The sequence below is a fragment of the Balaenoptera borealis genome, assembly GCF_965194805.1.
Source record: "Balaenoptera borealis genome assembly, chromosome: 18".
NCBI classification, from domain to species: domain Eukaryota; kingdom Metazoa; phylum Chordata; class Mammalia; order Artiodactyla; family Balaenopteridae; genus Balaenoptera; species Balaenoptera borealis.
In genome coordinates, this window is record NC_138877.1 from 37,606,219 (window position 1) to 37,627,939 (window position 21,721).

Genomic DNA, 21,721 nt, shown 5'->3' on the forward strand with positions numbered 1-21,721 from the left:
ATTTTGTCTATTCTATTTCCAAGATTTTGGATCATCTTTACTATCATTATTCTGAATTCTTTTTCAGGTAGACTGCCTATTTCCTCTTCATTTGTTATGTCTGGTGTGTTTTTATCTTGCTCCTTCATCTGCTGTGTGTTTTTCTGTCTTCTCATTTTGCTTATCTTACTGTGTTTGGGGTCACCTTTTCACAGGCTGCAGGTTCGTACTTCCTGTTGTTTTTGGTATCTGTCCCCAGTGGCTACGGTTTGTTCAGTGGGTTGTGTATGCTTCCTGGTGGAGGGAATAGTGCCTGTGTTCTGGCAGATGAGGCTGGATCTTGTCTTTCTGGTGGGCACGTCCATGTCTGGTGGTGTGATTTGGGGTGTCTGTGGCCTTATTATGATTTTAGGCAGCCTCTCTGCTAATGGATGGGGCTGTGTTCCTCTCTTGTTAGTTGTTCATCATAGGGTGTCCAGCACTGTAGCTTGCTGGTCGTCGAATGAAGCTGGGTCTTGGTGTTGAGATGGAGGTCTCTGAGATATTTTCACCATTTGGTGTTATGTGGAGCTGGGAGGTCTCTTGTGGACCAGTGTCCTGAAGTTGGCTCTCCCACCTCAGGAGCACTGCCCTGATGCCTGGCTGGATCACCAAGAGCCTTTCATCCACACGGCTCATAATAAAAGGGGGAAAAAATAGAAAGAACGAAAGAAAGAGGATAAAATAAAACAAAATAAAGTAAGATAAAATAAAATAAAGCTATTAAAATAAAAAGTAAGAATAAACATTATTAAGAAAAAATTTATTAAGAACAAAAAAATTTTAATTTTTTAAAATAATTATTTTAATTTTTTAAATTAAAAATAAGAAAAAAATATTAAGAATAAACTTATTAAGAAAAGATTTTTTAAATTTTTTTAAAAATAAAAGTAAGAAAAAATTATTAAGAAAACTTTTATTAAGAAAAATTTTTTAATTTTTTTAAAATAAAAAGTAAGAATAAAATTATTAAGAAAAATTTATTAAGAAAAAAATTTTTTTAAAAAATTTTAAAATAAAAATTTAAAAAAATTTTTTTAAGAAAAAATTTAAAAAGAAAAAAATTTTAAGTAGAAAACAAACAAACAAACAAAAAAAAACAGACAGACTGAACCCTTGGACAAATGGTGAAAGCAAAGTTGTACAGACAAACTCTCACACAGAAGCATACACATATACACTCACAGAAAGAGGAAAAGGGGAAAAAATAATATATCCTGTTGCCAAAGTCCACCTCCTCAATTTGGGATGATTCGTTGTCTATTCAAGTATTCAACAGATGCAGGTACATCAAGTTGTTTGTGAAGCTTTAATCCACTGCTTCTGAGGCTGCTGGAAGAAATTTCCCTTTTTCTTCTTTGTTCGTACAGCTCCCGGGGTTCAGCTTTGGATTTGGACCCACCTCTGCATGTAGGTCACCTGAGGGCGTCTATTCTTCCCTCAGACAGGACGGGGTTAAAGGAACAGCTGCTTTGGGGGCTCTGGCTCACTCAGGCCAGTGGGAGGGAGGGGTACGGATGCAGGGCAAGCCTGCAGCAGCAGAGGCCAGCATGACGTTGCACCAGCCTGTGGCACACCGTGCGTTCTCCCAGGGAAGTTGTCCCTGGATCACGGGACCCTGGCAGTGGCGGGCTGCACAGGCTCCTGGTAGAGGAGGTGTAGAGAGTGACCTGGGCTTGCACACAGGCTTCTTGGTGGTGGCAGCAGCAGCCTTAGCATCTCATGCCCGTCTCTGTGGTCTGCGCTGATAGCCGCGGCTCACGCCCGTCTCTGGAGCTCATTTAGGCGGTGCTCTGAATCCCATCTCTTCGTGCACCAGGAAACAAAGAGGCAAGAAAAAGTCTCTTGCCTGTTTGGCAACTCCAGACCTTTTCCTGGACTCCCTCTCGGCTAGCTGTGGTGCACTAGCCCCCTTCAGGCTGTGTTCACGCAGCCAACCCCTGTCCTCTCCCTATTATTATTTTGTATTCTTTTTCAAGTAGATTGCCTATCTATGCTTCATTTCATTGTTCTTCTAGGTTTTTTATCTTGCTTCTTTATTTGCATCATATTTCACTGTCATCTCATTTTTGTCTAGCTTACTGTGTTTGTGGTCTCCTTTTCACAGGCAACATGATCATAGTTCCTTTTGCTTCTAGTGTATGCCCCCTGGTGGGTTAGGTTGGTCCAGAGGCAGGCTTCCTGGTGGGAGGGACTGGTGCCTGCCCTCTGGTGCGTGGAGTTGGGTTTTTACCTTCTGATGGGCTCAGTCATGTCACTGTGTGTGTTTGGGGGTGGCTGTGAACTTAGTATAACTTTAGGCAGCCTGTCTGCTGATGAGTGCGGCTGTGTTCCTCTCTTGCTGGTTGTTCAGCCTGAGGCATTCCAGCACTGGAGCCTGCAGGCTGTTGGGCAGGGATGGGTCTTGGTGCAGAAACAGGGACCTCTGGAAGAGCTAACATCAGTTAATATTCCTTGGGGTCTCTCCTGCCTCTGTTCTTCCCCCACAGTGAGTTACAATGAACCCCTGCCTCCCCAGGAGACCTGGTAGGTCTAGCCTAGGTTCTTATGGAGGTACTGCTTTGTTCTGGGTCCCAGTGCATGTGAGACATGGTGTGCACCCTTCAAGAGTGGAGTCATTGTTTTCCCCAGCCCTGGGGAACTCCTACACTCACTCTCTGCTGACCTTCAAGGCGAGATGTTCTGGGGGTTCTTCCTCCTGATGCCAGATCCTCAGACTGTCTTGTGGGGGGGGTGACTATTTTTATGTGGGAAACTCCCTGTGTAGGCTGTGTGTGTTTAATATTTTACTATTATTATTATTTTCATCATCATTATTATTGGTGTGAGGGCTGTTTTTAGAATGGATGTCTGTCATCTCTTTCCTCAGTGTATGCTGGCCGTTATCCCCTTGATAGGGGTTTTGATTGGTGTTGTAGTGAACAGAGCCTGCCCTGGATATTGAGCAGGGCCTCCCCTTTGCTCTGCTCTGTGGTTATCATTGCCCTGTTATGGACAGGGTCTGCTCCTTAGTTGTTCCAGTAGAGGGCTCCAGTTCTGTTTCTTAGCTGTGTTTCTGATTTGCAGTGTAAGGGGTATAAGTTAGGCAGAATTGGAACATTCCCACTGGGAGAGAAGCCACTGAGTATTCCTTCTCTGGAGCTGTTTACCTGTGAGCATGGTCTGTTGTGCCACCTTTCACCCATTGTGTAAGTTCACAAGTTACCCTGTTGTTGGCATTGCTCTTGGCCACACCTTAACCACAGGTATGCCAGCAACTGACCCTGGTGTCTCTCAAGTGCTGTTTTCACTAGGTCACCAGCATAGATCCACTGAAGTCAGGTCCCAGGATTGCAGTAATCATGGATCTGGACACACTGTGGGTGCCATGAGGGCAGCTCAGACTCTGACCTGGCCCAACTCCCATGTGTACATGCTCACAAAGTCCACAGCTGCTAAAGCTAGACCTGTCTCAGTCGCATGAGCACTTGTCTGTTCAGATGTTCCGCAAGTGCTGACTTTACCAAGCCAGTCATGGGGGTTTAATCTGAGGCTCATGAAGCTGCAAGGAGAGATTTCAGCCCTTTTTCCTTAGTTGCATAGTGCCTGGGACTCAGCTTTGGTTTCAGCCCCACCTCTGTGTGTGGGTCACTCACAGGCATCTGCTCCCTGCCCAGGCAGGAGGGAATGGAGGCAGCAACCAACAGATGCACATGAACCTGCTCTACTGGGAGGCCCTCCTAGTGCCTGCAGAGGTGGGGGCAGGCACATGGGCAGAGAGGCTGCATTGGCAGCCTGCCCTTTGCATGTCACTCTACAATGGTGCTTCAGTTCTAAGGAGCTCTTGTCTTCTTCCAGGAGCATTCCCGGTTGCGGAGCTCCTCAGTCTCATCACCTCAGGCTGTCTCTGAGCAGCCAACAGCAGTCCCCTCCCCAGGCTTGCTCTCCAAACCCACGTTCCGGCCCCCAGCTCCCGTCTGCTCTGGCAGACACACATCTCAGGCTCAGACATGCAGGGCTGTGCATGGACCATCTGTGTAGGTCTTACTCTGTCTTGCCTGTCATAGACCAATTACAGTGCTCTCCTCTGGGCCCCCAAAGCTCCCCTTCTGTTTCAGCTGATCTCCCCACTGGTGAGGAGGATTCCCTGGCTGGGAGAACCTCTCCTCTCCTTTAGCTCCCCCCACCCAGGGGCATCGGTACAGTCCCACTTGCCCTTTTCTTTTTTTCCTTTTCTCTCTTTCACACTACCTGGTTATGAGGGAATATTCTCTTGTCCTTTTAGGTGTCCAATGTCCTCTGCTAGTGTTCAGTAGATTCTCTGTGAGAATTGTTCCATTTTCAGATTTATTCTTGATGCTCCGGTAGAAAGAGATGAACTCCATGTCCTTCTATGCTTCCATCTTGACCCCTCTCCCTATTTTTATTTTTGACAAGAGCATTCTGTCAAAAAATGGATGTGATATTTCTTTGTGCTGCATTTAGAGAAGTGTTCATATGTACTTGTAGTAATGATGTTTATAAAAGTTGTACCTGCATGCTACGAAACGAACACTGTTTTTTTATGTGAAGCTGTCATTGTATTAATATGAACATCTATAACAGTCAAAACTAAAGTGACAGAAAGCAAATGAGCTGTAGCTTTGGGTCGGGTTTGAGTAGGGGTATTGGCTGTAAAAAGACAAAATAGAACTTTCTGGTGGAATATAAGTCTTCATTGAGATGATGATTAACTGGACATACACATTTTTGGAAACTCATTCAACTGTATGTTTAAAGTGGGTGCATTTTATTGTGTATAAAAGACGCCTCTATAAGGAGATTTGAAAAGTAAAAAATATTTTGAATGACTAATTGTAGGAACAACAGTCAATATGTTATTTATGTATTTGTTAATTTTCAAAGATATATACAGGGACTTCCCTGGTGGCATAGTGACTAAGAATCCGCCTGCCAATGCAGGGAACACAGATTCGATCCCTGGTCCAGGAAGATCCCACATGCTGCAGAGCACCTAAGCCCATGCACCACAACTACTGAGCCTGCACTCTAGAGTTTGCAAGCCACAACTACTGAGCCTGAGTGCTACAAGTACTGAAGACTATGCACATAGAACCCGTGCTCCACAACAAGAGAAGCCACCACAATAAGCCCACACACTAAAATGAAGAGTAGCCCCTGCTCGCTGCAACTAGAGAAAGCTCATGCACAACAACAAAGACCCAACCAGCCAAAAATAAATAAAAAATAAAATAAATAAATTTTAAAAAATACTGTTGAAATAAATAAATTTTAAAAAATACTGTTGAAAAAGATATATATGCATCACCTTTCAATTGAAATAATCAATTACCATAAACTACTAATTTGAGTCATATCTTTATTTTTTTAACTAAGATAAATATCTTAATGCTATAGACAGTTGACACTCTAAAACCTAGATCAGATAAGGAAACATATATGAGTGATATATGCAATAGAGGTTAGCAATTGTGCTACATTTTATTTCACCAAAATATATTACAAATAATGTGGGAAGAAGAAAAATGCACACTATTGATCAGGGTGTGTTTCCCTCTCTCTTGGGTTTTATTCCACATTTCTCAATCCCCAGGTAAAACGTCAAGTTCTGACCTGCTCAATATCTGCACAAGCATTGATTTGTAACAACAAATAAGGTGGCACAATCAAAGAACAAAGTCAGAAAGCTACATCAGCTCCTTGCAGAAGATGAAAGCTCTGTTGTTAGTCAAGCTATTGATGGTATCACTAATGAAGTTAACAACTAAACTTAGAAAAAAAGAAAATGCTCATTTGTCCTCATTATATGACATACTTGTGCATGTAAGATTTATTCCTTTCTTTCCTTCTTCCTACCTTCTTTCCAAACCAGTGTAAAAATAAATATCAAAGCTAAGTATCATAAACATCTTCCATCATAACACACCCAGTAATGCCCTAGTTTATGCAGAATTTTAGACAAAAATATTCCTGACTTACTAATCATACAAATAAATGTTTTAAAACTAGAACAGAGAAAGAACATAGGAATATATTTTAGAAGCAAATGTACACATGTAACTAATTCATTAGTGCCCAGAAAGAGTATCATGTGTAAACATATGCCAACATCACTGTCAAAATCCTTTGAATCCTTTGAAAAGCATAAAGTGCTAAATTAACATAGCATAGCCCTTGGTTATCAAGTTTTAGAACATTTTCTTTGTTCATTTGTGAGATATCATGAGAATTGAATGAAAACATTCCCTGTACTAGCAAAGGAAAAATTATACTGTTCTTATAAAAAGTCAAAATAATTAGAGGACTTAGTGCAGAAAACCTGAAATTCTTTATTTATGTTAAAATTTGACATATTGAATTGCTATTCTGGGTTAGTACCTTGTTTCAAATGATAATTTCTATTTCATGGTATTTTAAAACTATTGATAACATTACAATCCATATAGAACCTTCAAATCAGCAAACACTATTACAGGAGAAGAAATTCTCATGTTAAGTACATAAATGGTTTCATTGTTGATCTACTCCAACGACTCCATTTTTTTTTTTAAGGAATCCACTCCCCATGGGACTACAAACATCTATTACTTGTACCAGTTCATACTTCTAGGGTCAGATAACAAGTACACCTCTACATAAATAGCCCTTTCAAATCTGAAGGTCCTTATGGTGTACAAACTTGTATTCTCTAGGCTGTCTAAAGTAAACAGTGGTATGCTGCAGTGAGCTTGAACTGCCTCTTGGCACTGAATGCTAAATTTTCAGGAATTTTGCTAGCATTTGATGACAGGTTGGTAGCTTGAAATGGAGCATGACAGAATATTTACACCATGATAATTAACAAATCCACAAATCAGGGCTTCATTGCTATTCACCTCCTGCTGGTTATTAAGTATTTACCACAAGTATTACTAGTGATATCCCATTTCAAAAGTTTTTTGTTTTTTTCCCCCCAGAAGAGACAAGAAATGAAACTAGAGAAAAGGGAGAGAAGAGTAGGGAAGAGAAAGGAGGATGGAAGAGATGAAGGCAAAATTGAAGGAAGGAAGGGAATGTCTAAATCATTTAACTTACATTCACACACTTCCTGAAAGTAATATTTTATTTTTTGACATATTTTGGAAAGCTGCATTAAGATATGACTTAAAAAACATTATTTGGAATATGAAAGTAGTTTTTTAGTAATATTTTCATTATCTCCTAAGTGATGATACATTTTTCTGTAATAGTGCATAAACATTCTTTTCAGAGGAGAAAGATTACATGTAAATATATTTCAGAGAAAAAAAGGAAAGATTTCTTATCCATAAATAACAATAAATATCCTTATGCATAAAATAAGAAGGGTGAAATGAACCTTACATATTTGAATAAAATCTGATTTAGAAAACTATAATAACTTTTAAAATTTATATCTCCATGACCCCTGTAACAGTCTTTTAATTTTATTCTTTTTTCAGGACTCCTCCTTTTGAATAAATTTCCTAGACTGCTGTCTGAGAAAACTTACTAGAATGTAAATATTATCATGTGACTACATTGTGTAATTCTGTCCCTAAATTAAATGTGCATTAATTTTTTTTTAAACACCATCTTTGAAAAGTAGAGAAGGGGAACAAAAAGAAGCAAATGTAGAAAAAAATATGGGAAACCTACTGAAAACCTATTCATTTTTAGCTTTTTCCATTACTGTAGATTTATAAATAATTCCTAAACTGTACTATATGTTCTTTAATCTTGTAACCACCATTTCACTTTAATTTAACATGTCTTTATTCAAATATTTAAGTTGAGCAACTATTGTATACTCAGCATGGGCTGGTCCTGAGGTAGACAATATATAGATGGAAAATGCATGGCTCATGAATTAAGGAATTTATATTTTGGATAGAAAAACTGATAAGAAAATAGATAATTATATGAAGGTTTTGCAAATTAACTCACACTGTAACTCAAATTCATAGATAAAATAAACATATTTGATTTTAGTTTACTTGAATACTAATTTCTCCCTTAATTCTTTATCAAAAAATTACGAGGGAGATAAAGACAGTTAACTAAATATTACGCCAGATCAAAAATATAGGATAATGTAAGCGCTCCCTGGAGATAGTACTCTCACTTAGAAACAACAACAAAAAATCTACATTTCTTCCCCCATTCCTTTCTATAAAATAGGTTATTTATTTATTTATTTAGTGTTGAGGCCATGCTTATGCATCCATGTGAAACAGAGGGAAGGCACAAACTGATTCTATGATAGAATTTGGAGATTCACTGTCTTCTGTCACATGCCTTTGGGGAAAATTCACTTTCCCATGAGATATGGCTTACCCTGCTGGAGTTCCTAGCTAATTTTGACAACTAATACCATTATATTTAGTCTTCCTGACTTACTCATGGAGAAGTAGTGCCTTCTAGATGGCTTGTTTTAATCTGGAATTAAGCTACCTTAGACTCCTCAGTGTTTTTCAGAGGTCCAATCTCTAGTAGATCAAGCATTTTTTCTTCCATCTTATGCATACACCCATTAATTCCCATCTATACATACACCTGTTAATCTTTCTCTATATCACAATTCCATTCTATATATACACCCGTTAATCTTTCTCTATATCACAGTTCCTATGGGGTTGGAAATGAGGCAGATTATTTTAATTTCCTCTATGACATCTCCTATTATCATAAAGTGTGCCAAATTTTTATAAATAAAAGGGATATATTCTCTATAATAGCAGGAAAATCTCTGATCTAACCCTATGTTATACAGAATTCAGATATACAAATTTGAAAAATAATCTGACAAAAACATATTTTGCAAAGATTTTGTATATTATATAATACTGTTATATAAAATCAGTATTTACTTTTTGTCAGAAATTTTCACTTAAGTAATGGGCATTTTGGATTAGCTTAGGTAAATTATTTTTACTCAGAAAGGCTGAAAAAAGATCTGCCATTAACAATTTACAATATTTGTGTACAAAATTATTATACAATAAAATTTGGTAATTGCTGGTAATCTAAACTGAGGAAAATGGGAACCAAAGATTTCTTAGAAAAGCTAAGCTAAAGAATAGAGATGTTTGGAGCAAAAGTAAAACATGCAAAATCTACTAGAGCAACATACTTGTGGGAAAATACAGGGATTTCACAATGAATGAAATGTAGAATCTGAGGAATGAAAGGAAAACAGTAAAGCTAGAGAAATAAGTAAGGTAAGATTAGGCTATATATTGGATGTAGTTCTATGAATATAAGTTAAAGGATCTAAGAAAAATACATCTTTTAGGTAACAAAATAATGTATTAAAATTATATTTAAAAAGTATTTTTGAAGGCAAAACAATGGTTTCGGGAAGAGTATAAATTTTGAGGCAAGAAGACAATGCTAAGTTAGTGAGAGAAGAATGAGGTGACCTGGGTTTGAAATATGTATATGGAAAATTGTTTAAATATATAAAATGTAACATTTAAAATTTTAAATATATATATTTAAACATATATATTACCCACATACTTGACTCTATCCTTAAAAAATAATTTGAAGTGTAAGACAATAGTTGATTATATAATTAATGAGAACCTTGAGAAGACAGAAAGTTACTTGACAAAGGGTGTAAGAAAATGTAAAACATTGACATGACATTGACATGATTGTTGTTACTGTAAAGATAATGGGAAAGGTTAATAATATTAACAATATTTACATAAGTGAGAAAGAATACAGAACTTTGGCCAAATACTGTAAATATCTTCTCTCTATTATATTAATATATATTCTGTGTCTTGGTCATCCTAAAATAAAACCCTGGCTAGTTTGTTTGCTGAGAAACCCAAAGACCTTTCCCTGGAATAGTTATTTCCGTCTTCTATAGACTGTAACTCCAATCTTTTATTTTGAAGCTATTTTTACATGTTTGTTGTGGGATATTCACTATATGTTATAGAATCATATGTACGTTATACATTAGATCTCTAGACTCCTTCATCCGGTAAAAATGCAACTTCATATCCTTTGACCAACATTTACCCATTTCCTCTACCTTCCTGCCCCTGGTAACCAGCATTCTACTCCCTGCTTCTGCATATTCAAATTTTTTAGATTCCACAGATAAATGAAATCGTGTGATAATTGTCTTTCTGTGTCTGGCTTATTTCACTAAGCATAATGTCTTCCAGGTTCATCCAGGTTTTTCTTCTATGGCTGAAAAATATTCCAATGTGTGTGAGGGGTGTGTGTGTGTGTGTGTGTGTGTGTGTGTGTATGTGTGTGTGTGTGTGTGTGTGTATGTGTGTGGTGTGTCTGTGTGTAAACCACGTTTTCTATATTCATTCATCTGTCAATGGACATTTAGGTTGTTTCCACACCTTAGTTATTGTGACTAATGCTGTAATAAACATGGAAGCACAAATATCTCTTAGAGTTACTGATTTCATTTCTTTGGGGTTTATACCCAGAAGAGAAATTACTGGATCATATGGTAATTCTATTTTCACATTTTTGCAGAAACTCAATACTGTTTTCCATAATGGCTATAACAGTTTACATTCCCATCAACAACATACAAGGGGTTTCCTTTTCACTACATCCTTGTCAACACTTGCCATAGTTTTGATAGTAGCCATCTAACAGATGGGAAGTCATATTTCATTGTGATTTTGATTTGCATTTCTCTGATGACTAGTGATGTTGAGGACCTTTTCATATACCTGTTGGGCATTTGTATGTCTTCTTTGGAAAAATGTCTATTCAGGTTCTTTGCCCATTTTTTAATCAGGGTGTTGTTGGTTTTCTGCCATTGAGTTTTATGAGTTTTTATATATTTTGGATATTAACCCCTCATCAGATATATAGTTTGCAAATATTTTCTCCCATTCAGTAGGTTGACTTTTAATTGTGTTGATTTTTTTTTTTTCCTTTGCTGTGTAAAAGCTGTTAATTTCATGTGGTCTCATGTGTTTATTTTTTCTTTTGTTTCCTGTACTTTATGATATTCAAAAAATTATTACAAAGGCCAATGTCAAGGAGCTTTTCCCTTCTTCTAGGGGTTCTATGGTTTCATGTCTTACATTTAAGTCTTTAATCCATTTTGAGTTGATTTTTGTGTATAGTATAATATAAGGGTATGATTTTATTCTTTTACATGTGGCTATCCAGTTTTCCTAACACTACTTACTAAAGAGACTATCCTTCCCCCATTGTATATTCTTGACACCATTGTCAAATATTAGTTGACCATATATGTGTTGGTTTACTTCTGGGTTCTTTATTTTGGTTCCAATGGTCAATATGTTTGTTGTTATGTCAGTGCCATACTGTTTTGATTACTATAGTTTTGTAATATGGTTTGAAAGCTGGAAATGTAATGCCTCCAGATTTGTTCTTCTTTCTAAAGAGTGTTTTGATTATTCAGGGTCTTTTGTGGTTCCATATGAATTTTAGGATTTTTTTTCTGTGAAAAAAGAGCCATTAGATTTTTGATAGGGATTATCTTGAATCTATAGATGGCTTTGGGTTGTATGCACACCTTCACAATATTAATTATTCCAATCCATGAACAAGGGATATCCTTCCATTTACTTGTATCTTCTTCAATTTCTCTCAACAATGTTTTATAGTTTTCAGTGTGTAGATCATTGAATTCCTTGGTTAAATTTGTTCCTAAATATTTTACTCTTTTGATGCTATTCTAAATTAGAGTGTTTTCTGATAGGTCATTGTTGGTGTAAAGAAATGCAAATTATTTTTGTATGTTGACTTTAACCTCTTTCAATATTAAATGCTCTACTTATTTACACTTTACTATTCCACATCTTATTTTCCGTATGTTTAAGAGCACTATATGCTTGATTTACATTATGCTTCTTAATTTTATATTCTCTATCACATTGCTAAACTTCAACAGCACTTTAAAATTTTAAGGTCCTATATTACATTGTGGTTTTCATGTATATATTTGTCTTCTGGGCTTTAAGTCTCTGGAGTGTAAACACTAGGTAATTTTTTATTTGAATTCCTAAAAATAAAATACTTTCTATCACACAACAGGTACCTAATAAAAGTGCACTTAATGGTGAAAAATCAGATCACAAATCCTAAAAGGAATATAACTAAAATATGTTAAGCTTCTGATAATGACCAGGTTATATCTATGCATATCTCAAAAATGTCAACATTTTATGGGATAGATTTGTAATTTATTCTTTTTTTTTTACAAAAAAAGGATACTGAAATAATCATTTTAAAAGCTAGCTGTTGGGGAGTGCACTGAGTGTCATGGGAGCAGCACCTTATTCCCCTGCTCCCTGCAACACAGCCTTCAAATCTGGGACTCCCTCAGGCACCTCGGGTACTGCTGCAGCCACCGAGGCCCCCACGGGTGCATTTGGAGCTTTTGGGACAACATCTACAACAGCAGGTTCTGCATTCAGTTTTTCTGCTCCAGCTAATACAAGCATTACTGGACTCTCTGGTGGTACTCAGAGGAAAGTTTTGGATTTGGTACTCGTTTTGGCACAACAACTGGAGCTAGTATGGTTTAGGTAATGACTTGGTAACTAGACTTGGATTTGGAGGATTTAATAAATAGCAGCAGTGGCAGAAACAAACTACATTAGGTGGTCTCTTCATTCAGCCTACAAAAGCTCCTGCCCAGTTCAAACAACTGATAAACACTGCAAGTGCTCTTTCTGTTCCAATACTACTGGGAGATGAGAGAGATGCTATTTTGGCAAAATGGAATTAACTACAGGCCTTTTGGGGAACAGAAAAAGGAAATTTTAACAGTAACATTCCACCAACGGAATTCAAACAAGAAAATCCCTTTTGCTGGTTTAAGGCAGTAGGTTATAGTTGTTTGCCCAATAATAAACATGAAGATGGGCTAGTGGTTTTAGTTTTCAACAAAAAAGAAACAGATATTCAAAGCCAGCAACAGCAATTGGTAGAATCATTGCATAAAATTTTGGGAGGAAACCAGAACCTTACTGTAAATGTAGAGGGTATTAAAGCATTGTCAGATAATCAGACAGAAGTTGTCATTTATGTTGTTGAGCGTTCTCCAAATGGTACTTCAAGAAGAGTCCCAGCTACAATAATATATGCCCATTTTGAACAAACCAATATAAAAACACAGTTGCAGCAACTTTGTGTAATGCTTTCTATGACTTGAATAGAACATTCTCCTGCACAGATCGAACAGCTTTTACAGAATCCTCCTGCTGATGTTGATCCTATTATCTGGGAGCAAGTCAAAGTGGATAACCCTGATTCTGAAAACTTAATTCCTGTACCAATGGTGGGTTTCAAAGAACTCTTTTGAAGACTGAAGTTTCAAGATCAGATGACTAAGCAGCATCAGACCAGATTAGATATCATATCTGAAGATATTGGTGAATTACAGAAGAATTAATCCACAACTACTACTATGGCCAAAATTGCACAATATAAGAGGAAACTCATGGACTTTCCCATAGAATCTTCAGGCCCTAATCAAACAGGAAATTCAGAGGAAAAGTGTATATGCCATCCAAGCTGATGAAATTCAGCTAGATACATTTCATTGTGAACTAAATACCCTACTCAGTTTAAGGACTGAGTAAATGAACTGATGTCCCAAATCATGATGCAGAATCATTTTGGAGCAGTCAAATCTGAAGAAACATATTACATAGATGCAGACCTGTTACAAAAAATCAAGCAGCATTTGAAACAACAACAGGAATACCGTAGCCACTTGATTAACATCATAAAAGATGACCTAGAAGGTAAGTTGGTAGAACATGGATTGAATGAAACCATCCACATCAGAGGTGGTGCCTTCAGTTGACATTTCACAAACTTGTGTTAAAGGTTTGTGAAATACATCTTGTTATATCAGACCATCCTTAAGAATGAAACTGACCACATGGAGGAGAAAAAAAAAACAAACAAACCTCCCCCTGACTTGGTTTTTGAGAAGGTTACTGACAAATTATCATTCATCAAATCTGAAATAGCAGTCATTTCACTGCTCTTCAGAGATAGCCTTCCAAAGATTTACATCTATTATAAAAGCTGTAATTACTTTAAAAAAGAAGTACATAATTACCAAAAATATGTACTATTGTACATTTTTACAACAGCATTGTTCTTAAAAATAATCAGTGTTTAATGATTATTCTTCATTGAGCCTGTACTCTGCTTTAAATAGCAAGTAAATATGAATGCCTACTTTGCACATAACAAAATAAACTGAATAATTACTTGGCTGCTGGGAATTTGTACTTCAGAATGTAAATGTGCATCAGTTTTTACCGTTGTGAATTCATCTATAGGAGGAGTAAAGAAAATCCAGGAGTATTTAATGATTAATATGGTTTCTTTTCATTCTATAAAGATTTGAAAATATATTTTCATATTATTTTACTTATTTGGAATTTAAAGAACACACCTAAGCAATTAGGATATAACAAAATTACATTTTTTTAACTTTTTTGTTTTTTGAAACGTTTTATTTCTAAAAAAGATGATGGGAATTCCTTGGCAGTGGTTTGGACTCTGTGCTTTCACTGTTGAGTGTGCGGGTTTAATCCCTGGTCAGGGAACTAAGATCCTGCAAGCCTCAAGGGCAAAAAAAAAAAAAAAAAAAAGAAATAAATTCTTGATTGTAAATACTTTTTATATAAAAATAAAAGTTAGTTGTTGAATTAAAACATATCCAGTTTCAAAGTTATTTCTACCTAAATACACTGCTTATATAAGCCAAGACTCATTTGCAGAAGTTTCTAACTCTCAAAGGAATAATTAAGTTCCATGATTGTTCTTATTTTTCTTTTTTTTAATATTCCATCCAAAATCCTTTAGTCATTAAATGGTGCTGATATGGTTAACAGTTTTGAATCCTGGGTCCTAGCCAGATCAGATTCCTTTTCAGATCAGAAGCAATGTTTATACATCTTCTGTTTTATCTCCCACCTAGCCCAAGCCTTTGCCCAAATCAGAGCCCCACAATATTAGGTTTCTGATTCTAATTACTTATTCATTATTTTATTGGAATATAATTGCTTTACAGTTTTGTGTTAGTTTCTGCTGTACAATGAAGTGAATCAGCTATATGTATACCTATATCTCCTCCTTGGACCTCCCTCCCACCCCTCCCCATCCCACCCATATATGTCATCACAGAGCAACGAACTGAGCTCCCTGTGATATACAGCAAGTTCCCACTAGCTATCTATTTTACACATGATAGTGTATATATGTCAATCCTGATCTCTCAATTCATCCTGCCCTCCCCTTTCCCCCCACCATGTCCACATGTCCATTCTCTACATCTAAGTCTCTATTCCTGCCCTGCAAATAGGTTCATCTGTACCATTTTTCTAGATTCCACATATATGCATTCATATAAGATATTTGTTTTTCTCTTTCTGACTTACTTCACTCTGTATGACAGACTCTAGGTCCATCCACCTCTCTACAAATGACCCAATTCCATTTCTTTTTATCGCTGAGTAATATTTAATTGTATATATGTACCACATCTTCTTTATCCATTCCATTCTTTATCAACCATATCCATGGTTGTTCCCATGGCCTGGCTATTGTAAATACTGTTGTAGTGAACATTGGGGTACATGTGTCTTTTTGAATTATGGTTTTCTCTGGATAGATGTCCCGTCGTGGGATTGCTGGGTCATATGGTAGTTCTATTTTTAGTTTTTTAATGTACCTGCATACTGTTGTCCACAGTGACTCTATCAATTTACATTCTCACCAACAGAAGTTTCCATTTTCTCCACACTGTCTCCTGCACTTATTGTTTGTAGATTTTTTGATGATGCCCATTCTGACTGGTGTGAGGTGATACCTCATTGTAGTTTTGATTTGCATTTCTCTAATAATTAGTGATGTAGAGCATCTTTTCATGTGCCTCTTGGCCATATATATGCCTTATTGGAGAAATGTCTATTTAGGTCTTCTGCCTATTTTTTGATTGGGTTGTTGGATTTTTGATATTGAGTTCCATGAGCTGTCTGTATATTTCGGAGATTAATCCATCCATTTCTTCATTTGCAAATATTTTCTCCCATTCCGAGGGTTCTCTTTTCATCTTTTTTATGTTTTCCTTTGCTGTGCAAAAGCTTTATATTTAATTAGGTCTCATTTGTTTATTTTCGTTTTTATTTTCAGTACTCTAGGAGGTGGTTCCAAAAAGATCTCACTGTGGTAAACCATGGCAAATAGTGTTTTCCCTATGTTTTCCTCTCAGAGTTTTATAGTGTCTGGTCTTACATTTATGTTTTTAATCTATTTTGACTTTATTTTTGTGTATGGTGTTAGATAGTGTTCTAATTTTCTTCTTTTGCATGTAGCTGATCAGTTTTCCCTGAACCAATTATTGAAGAGACTCCATTTTCTCCATTGTGTATCCTTGCCTCGTTTGTCAAAGATTAGGTGACCAGAGGTCCGTGAGTTTATCTCTGAGCATTCTATCCTGTTCCATTAATCTATATTTCTGTTTTTGTGCCAGTACCATACTGTCTTGATGACTGTAGCTTTGTAGTATAGTCTGAAGTCAGGAAGCCTGAATTCGCCATCTCCATTTTGCTCTGTTTTTTTCTCAAGATTGTTTTGGCTATTCAGTGTCTTTTGTGCTTCTATAAAAATTATAAAATTTTTTGTTCTAATTCTGTGAAGAATGCCACTGGTAATTTGATAGGGATTGCATTGAATCTGTAGATTGCTTTGCATTGTATAGTCATTTTCACAATATTGATTCTTCCAATCCAGGAACATTGTATATTTCTCCATCTGTTTGTGTCAGCTTTGATTTCTTTCATCAGTGTTCTATAGTTTTCTGAGTACAGGTCCTTTGCATCCTCAGGTAGGTGTATTCCTATGTATTTTATGATGGTAAATAGGATTGTTTCCTTAATTTCTCTTTCTGATTTTTCATTGTTAGAGTATAGGAATGCAAGAGATTTCCATTCATTAATTTTGTATCCTGCAAGTTTACCAAATTCATTGATTAGCTCTAGTAGTTTTCTGGTAGCATCTTTAGAATTTTCTATGTATAGCATCATGTCACGTGCAAACAGTGACAGTTTCACTTCTTTTCCAATTTTTGTTTCTTTTATTTCCTTTAATCCTCTGATTGCTGTGTGTCAGACTTCCAAAATTATGTTGAATAACAGTGGCAGGACACTTGTCTTGTTCCTGATATTACAGGAAATGTTTTCAGTTTTTCAAAATTGAGAATGATGTTTACTGTGGGTTTTGTCAAATATTGCCTTCATTATGTTGAGGTAGGTTCACTCTATGCCCACTTTCTGAGAGTTTTTATCATAAAAACCCATTTAACAGGTGTTGAATTTTGTCAAACACTTTCTCTGCATTGGTTTAGATGATCATATGCTTTTTATTGTTTAATTTGTTAATATGGTGTATCACATTGATTGATTTGTGTATATTGAATAATCCTTGCATTCTTGGGATAAATCCCACTTGACCATGGTGTATGATCCTTTTAATGTGCTGTTGGATTCTGTTTGCTAGTATTTTGTTGAGGATATTTGCATCTATGCTCATCAGTGATATTGGTCTGTAAATTTTTTGTGATATCTTTGTCTGGTTTTGGTATCAGGATGATGGTGGCATCGTAGAACAAGTTTGGGAATGTTCTCCCTCTGCAATTTTTTGTAAGAGTTTAAGAAGGACAGGTGTGGGGCTTCCCTGGTGGCACAGTGGTTAGGAATCCGCCTGCCAATGCAGGGGACACGGGTTCGTGCCCCGGGCCGGGAAGATCCCACATGCCACGCAGCAGCTAGGCCTGTGGGCCACAACTACTGAGCCTGAGCATCTGGAGCCTGTGCTCCGCAACGGGAGAGGCCGTGACAGTGAGAGGCCCGCGCACCGCGATGAAGAGTGGCCCCCGCTTGCCACAACTGGAGAAAGCCCTCGCACAGAAACGAAGACCCAACACAGCCAAAAATAAATAAATAAATTTATAAAAAAAAAAAAAAAAGAAGAAGGACAGGTGTTAGCTCTTCTCTAAATGTTTGGTAGGATTAGCCTGTGAAGCCATCTGGTCCTGGACTTTTGTTTGTTGGAAGATTTTTAATTACAGTTTCAAATTCATTACTTGATTTCTCTATTCATATTTTCTAATTCTTCCTGGTTCAGTCTTGGCAAGTTGTACCTTTCCAAGAATTTGTCCATTTCTTCCAAGTTGTCCATTTTATTGTCATATAGTTGCTTGTAGTAGTCTCTTATGGTCCTTTGTATTTCTGCCTTGTCAGTTGTAATTTCTCTTTTTTCATTTCTAATTTTATTGATTTGAATCATCTCCCTTTTTTTCCTGATGAGTCTTGCTAAAGGTTTATCAATTTTGTTTATCTTCTCAGAGAACCAATTTTTAATTTTATTGCTCTTTTCTATTGTTTTCTTCATTTCTATTTCATTTATTTCAGCTTTGATTTTTATGATTTCTTTCCTTCTACTAACTTTGAGTTTTCTTTATTCTTCTTTCTCTAGTTGCTTTAGATGTACAGGTAGATTTTTTGTTTGAGATTTTTCTTCTTTTCTTGTTGTGAGATTGAATTGCTATAAACTTCCCTCTTAGAACTGCTTTTGCTGCACCCCATAGCTTTTGGGTCATTTGGTCATTTTTGTTGTCATTTGTTTCTATGTATTTTTTAATTTCCTCTTTGATTTTGTCAGTGATCACTTGGTTATTTAGCAGCACACTGTTTAGCCTCTATGTGTTTGTGTTTTTTATAGTTTTTTTTTTTTTTTTTTTTTGCTGTAGCTGATTACTAATCTCATACATTGTGGTTGGAAAAGATGCTTGGTATGATTTCAATTTTCTTAAAATTACCAAGGCTTGGTTTGTGGCCCTATCCTGATTTGATCTATCCTGGAGAATATTTCATGTGCACTTGAGAAGAAAGTGTATTCTGCTAATTTCAGATGGAATGTCCGATAGATATCAATTAAGTCTATCTGGTCTATTGTGTCATTTTAAGCTTGTGTTTCTTTATTTATTTTCTGTCTAGATGATCTGTCCATTGGTATATGTGGGGTCTTAAAGTCTTCCACTAATATTGTGTTACTGTCCATTTCCCCTTTTTGGCTGCTAGCATTTGCCTTATGTATTTAGGTGCTCCTATGTTGGGTGCATACATATTTATAATTGTTATATCTTATTCTTGGATTGATCCCTTGATCATTATGTAGTGTACTTCCTTGTCTCTTGTAACAGTCTTTATTTTAAAGCCTATTTTATCTGATATGAGTATTACTACTCCAGCTTTCTTTTGATTTCCATTTGCATGGAAAATCTTCTTCCATCCCCTCACTTTCAATCTGGTGTGTGTCCCTAGGTCTGAAGTGGGTCTCTTGTAGACAACATATATATGTATCTTGTTTCTGTATGCATTCAGCCAGTCTGTGTCTTTTGGTTGCGTATTTAATCTATTCACATTTAAGGTAATTATTGATGTGTATGTTCCTATTACCATTTTCTTAATTGTTTTGGGGTTGTTTTAGTAGGTCTTTTTCTTCTCTTGTGTTTCCCCCTTTTAGGAGTTCCTTTAGCATTTGTGGTAGACCTAGTTTGGTGGTGCTGAATTCTCTTAATTTTTGCTTGTCTGTAAAGCTTTTGATTTCTCCCTCAAATATGAATGAGATCCTTTCTGGGTAGAGTAATATTGATTGTAGGTTTTTTTCCTTTCATCTCTTTAAATATATCCTACCACTCCCTTCTGGTCTGCAGAGTTTCTGCTGAAAGATCAGCTGATAATGTTATGGGGATTCCCTTGTATATTACTTTTTTGCTTTTCCCTGCTGCTTTTAATATTTTTTCTTTGAATTTAAATTTTGTTAGTTTGATTTATATATGTCTTGGTGTCTTTCTCCTAGGTTTTATGCTGTATAGGACTCTCTGTGCTTCCTACACTTGGATGGTTATTTCCTTTCCCATGTTAGGAAAGTTTTTGACTATAATCTCTTCAAATATTTTCTCAGACTCTTTCTCTCTTTCTCTTCTTCTTCTGGGACCCCTATAATTTGAATGTTTTTTCATTTAATGTTGTCCCAGAGGTCTCTGAAACTTCCTCAATTCTTTTCATTCTTTATTCTTTATTCTGCTCCTTGGCAGTTTTTTCCACCACCTATCTTCCAGCTCACTTATTCGTTTGTCTGCCACAGTTATTCTGCTATTGAATCCTTCTAGTTTATTATTCATTTCAGTTATTGTGTTGTTCATCACCGTTTGTTGTTTCTTTTAGTTCTTCTATGTCTTTGTGAAATATTTCTTGTATTTTCTTGATCTGTGCCTCCATTCTATTTCTAAGATTTTGGATCATCTTTACTATCATTACTATTAATTCTTCTTCAGGTAGGTTGCCTTTTTCCTCTTCATTTATTCGGTCTTATAAGTTTTTACCTTACCCTTTCATCTGTAACATATTTTTTTGTTGTCTCATTTTTTTGATGGGTGGGACTATGTTCCTGTCTTGGTGTTTGTTTGGCCTGAGGTGCCCAGCACTGGAGTTTGCAGGCAGTTGGGTAGAGCCGGGTCTTGGTGCTGAAATTAGGACCTCCGGAAGACCTCACTCCTATTAATTTCCCCTGGTGTCTGTGGTTCTCTGTTAAACCAGTGGTTTGGACTTGGCACTCCCACCACAGGAGATCAGGCCTGACCTCTGGTCTGTGAACCAAGATCCCTCCAGCCACATGCTGCAGAAAAACAAAAGAGCAGAAAAATAACAAAGAATAAAAAATAAAATAAAATTAGAAAAATAAAAAATATATTAGAAAATATAAAAATGTAAATGAAACAACAACAACACAGTAAAGCAGGATCAAAATAGCAAAAAAAAAAAAAAATTGCCAGAAAAGGCCTTGGCTTTGGGGGCATCTTAGGCAGGGTTGGGGTTTAGGCAGGGGCAGGGCCTAGGCCCAGGGAAATCCCTGGCTATTGAGGGGCAGGACTTAGGCTCGGCACAGCTGGAGGTGGTGATGTTTAGGCCTGGGACCCCAGCAGGCTTACTGGAGCCCAAGTGAGTGGTGGAAATGCTGGCTGCATTCCTTTCTGATTCTCCAATCCTCCAAGGGTCTCTCCCCCTCCCTGCTGATCCCCTCACCATTTTGAGCCCCTCCCAAGCATGGGAACCCCTCCCCTCCCCAGTATCCCCTCAGGGGCACCAGTCCCATCCCACCTCCACTTCTCCTCCCCTCCTCACTTCCCCCCACATCCTACCCAGTCACTCAGGGGATTCTCCCTACCCCTTAGGTCTCTGAGGTCCCACACCAGCATCTGGAAGCTGCCCTAGTTGTGAGGAGATGTGAACTCCACATCCTCCTACTCTGCCATCTTGACTCTGCCTCCTCCATGATATCTTAAACTGCTATCATATGCCAAACAAACACTGAAATAAATATTTCACATGCCCAACTTCATTTAAACACTCTCTAATAATATTATATGGGTACTGCTAGTCATATTGTATTAGAAATGAAATAGAATGTGGAATGTGGAACCTAGATGCAGAGGACTTTATCTACTTTACATAGCAAGTGATGAATGGAACTGGGAATTCTACTCATGTTTATTTGACTCCAAAGCCTCTGCACTTAAATATTATGCCAAATTCAATAATTAAAATTATAAATAAATCTACACAGGGTAAAGAATAGTTACACAGTAAACAGTGTA

General features: G+C 36.9%; 1 long non-coding RNA gene and 1 pseudogene across 3 annotated transcripts in view; one reads left to right on the forward strand and one right to left on the reverse strand.

Moving 5' to 3' along the window:
- Positions 1 to 21,721, reverse strand: part of LOC309615959 — a 278,194-nt gene that overhangs the window by 108,556 nt on the left and 147,917 nt on the right. The window lies entirely within an intron of this gene.
- LOC309615790 (nucleoporin p54 pseudogene) lies at positions 12,298 to 13,849 on the forward strand (annotated as a pseudogene). Its single transcript has one exon. The product of its transcript is annotated as a nucleoporin p54 pseudogene (transcript).